Source organism: Periplaneta americana, chromosome 10, assembly GCF_040183065.1.
Source record: "Periplaneta americana isolate PAMFEO1 chromosome 10, P.americana_PAMFEO1_priV1, whole genome shotgun sequence".
Lineage (NCBI taxonomy): Eukaryota > Metazoa > Arthropoda > Insecta > Blattodea > Blattidae > Periplaneta > Periplaneta americana.
This window is the reverse complement of record NC_091126.1, coordinates 115,601,376-115,604,519: the sequence shown is the minus strand read 5'-3', so window position 1 is coordinate 115,604,519 and position 3,144 is coordinate 115,601,376. Positions and strand designations below refer to the sequence as shown.

General features: G+C 37.1%; 1 long non-coding RNA gene across 1 annotated transcript; it reads right to left on the bottom strand.

Annotated features, from left to right (window-relative positions):
• Nucleotides 1-2,095: 2,095 nt before the first annotated feature.
• LOC138707331 (uncharacterized) lies at nt 2,096-2,786 on the bottom strand. Its single transcript, XR_011334180.1, has 2 exons — nt 2,312-2,786; nt 2,096-2,275 (listed from the first exon to the last, which is right to left on the bottom strand). It is a non-coding gene; the product is annotated as an uncharacterized lncRNA (long non-coding RNA).
• Nucleotides 2,787-3,144: the final 358 nt, after the last annotated feature.

Genomic DNA, 3,144 nt, shown 5'->3' with positions numbered 1-3,144 from the left:
ACAATAAAACATGTATAAACCCCCCGAGCCGATCGCGCTGTGCATAACAGTTATGGACGCAGCTTTTGCGATGTAAAATTCACTTTTTGGTTTCGAATCTCGTTAAAGCATTGCAATTTTACCTTTCGCAAAGCAATGCTATTTATACCTATTGTGGAGGCGCAACATTGTGGCTACCTTGCGGGATTGACGTCCCACACTATGCCCTGTGTCACAAGTAGGGAGTCTCTTTTACTGTGCTTGAAAGTCCTAAATTTCGGTATAAAAATTTGCTTAATTTCGGTATTATTTCGCACAAAAACCACCAACTCCATGTTCTTTCACATTTAAAATTATAAATTTTTGTATCAAATCATACTAATGTATATTCCTACAAAAACTGAAGTCTGTAACACTATTTTCGAATAAATTCGTTCTAGAAACAAAACTGTTGCGAATACACAACAAAATGTTGGTTTATATCGTGAGTTTAAATTTACGATATTTTGACCTGTAACTGTATGAAATATAAAATGTTTGCTTTTATCATCTGGAAACTGAATTTGCAACTCGTGAAGTCGTGGTTTGCAAAAACTAGGTAATTTTAGTCAGAAGTTCATAACGGAAGTCTGAAAATGGAAGAAGATTAACCTCCGACAGTGCTAATTAATTGATACATTGATTTACATATGAAAGGATCGGCTAAGTAGTGATAGTCAATTTCGCCATCACATGACGTACAGTATGCAATTTTCCCGGTCTAAGTGGACAAAAATCAATTTTCGACTTGTTTAGTTAGGCATAGGTGAATATGAATTCATGTTTTTAACATTTGAAGAAAGTTGTGTGTAATAGCGTTTATTGTTTTATCAGCTGCAAGCTAATTTCTTTTATAAAGGTATGAACAATGAGATATTTTTTACACTTCTTGCTCCTGTTCATTCGCAGACAGAGAGGCTTACTATGTGGGTCAAAAAGAGCCAATTGATAGTGATTTATTGTGTTGTGAGACATGGAATCTGTTCAGATAGGTACGTTCTTACTAATGTAACTTCAATTTCAAGTTTTAAAGTATTTTACTTCTTACAGTACGGTTTAAATATTGCAATCGAAATATATAATAGTTCTCCAAATATGAGTTTAAGTATAGCCGGTTACAAGAGTTCTTTTACCACTTAATACAGCATCATTTAGAATGTTGAATCCTTATTTTGAAGTTTGTGCGTTCATGCGCATTTATCAGTAATTATTTTTTTAGTGGTGGGGCATACGGTAACTGTTCCATGTTTGGCTTAATGGCAGAAGAGAAACATACAATAAGGAAGTTTTTAAACACGTGTGAGTGTTTTAGGCCTGCAAAATTATTACTATTTTATCGATCGATAGGTTAAAATACATTGGACAAATTTTTATCTAACCTTAACAAACGCAAAATGAATCAGAAAGCAAATCACTAGCTGGACAAAATTAATAATTTTTCTTCATTCTAACGGATTGCCATGAAACGTTTTACATGCCTTACAAGTGGCACATATGTTTTGTGTACAAACTCTGATTACGTTAGCACAAGAAAAACTACCTCTTTCTAGCGGGTGTATTTAGAGAGAATTAATAACTTCTCTCCTATCCAACAAACTTTTATGAAACATTGTAGGCTACGGAAGTTACAGGTAGAATATAATTTTTGTGCTCAAACTATATTTACGGTTCCCTAAGAGGCACTACCACTTTATAGGGGTACATTTAAACAAAATTAATAACTTTTCTCCTATCTAACAAATTTTTATGAAACTTTATACAGCAGTTAGGCCCTACATGTGAAATATGTGAAATATTGTGACAGCGACGTGAGATTCGAACTCACGACCAGCGTCCCGCAAGAGAGCAGATCGCGCGGGCTTCACGGAGCACTGATGGACGGCGCGCGGCGGAGAGAGGGGAAAGGGGCCTACGCGGCGAGGGAGATCGCGCGCGCAGCTGCTTACGGAGTGAAGGGGGAACGGACCTTCCCGACTCTTCCAGAAGCCCGTCGAAGTGGAAAAATCGCGAATTCGAAGTCTCTCGGTTACGTTGCTGTGGTTATAAATTACTGACGCGAAGGAGTGTGTGTGTGTCATTCATGATTAGTTCAGTGAGTAAGCCAGTGAACAGAGCAAGCTAGCCAGTCTTGTGTACCGGAGTTCGACTTGAGTGTGCGTCCGCAACTGTGCCAGCATCCGAAGGCCTGAGTTCGAGTGCAGTGGACCGCAGTTGGAGGGACCTGAGTTCGAGTGCAGTGGACCGCAGTTGGAGGGACCTGAGTTCGAGTGCAGTGGACCGCAGTTGGAGGGACCTGAGTTCGAGTACAGTGAACTGTCTCTGAAGGTCTGTGGTTCGAGTGACTGAGCTAGAAGAACTGTGAACTGAGAACTGATAGTTCTGATTTGTAAATAGTGCTTTGTAAATATTAGTTAAGATTAACAGTTCATTGTTGTTCGTAATAGTCCAAGTAAATTGTCATTGCCGTCAGTGGAGTGCTATAACGAATACTGTGTTGAGTGAAAATTCTATTGTTGACGAGAGCGTTTAAGGTGAATTGTAGAAAGGAATTATTGTTGGAAGAATAAAATCCTATTGTTGAGTTGAAATAAAATTCACAATATATTTTTTGTCCACAAAGTTTGATTGTGTTTTGTAAGAGGAACTGCCTCTTTATTCTGGTGCATTTAGACAAAAATTAATAAATTCTCTCATATTTAATTGTAACACATATTTATGAAAATTTGCACAACAATTAGTCCTACAGGTAGCATACAGATGTAATTAGAATTTGTACACAAAAATATATGCTACTTGTAAATCCTGTACAAAGTTTCATAAAAATTTGTTATGTAGGAGAGATGTTAATTTGACGTAAATGCATCCACTGTAATGGGGTACTTTCTCTTATGGAACCGTAAATATAGGTTGTACACAAAAGATATATTCTACATGTAACTTCCGTACAATGTTTCATAAAAATCTGTTACATAGGAGAGAAGTTATTATTTTTGTCTAAAACCACCCACTGTAAAGGGGTAGTTCCTCTTACAGTTACACAAACGCATTCAGAGTTTGTACACAAAAATATATGCTACCTATAAGGTCTGTACAACATTTTATAACAATCCGTTGGAATGCAGAGAA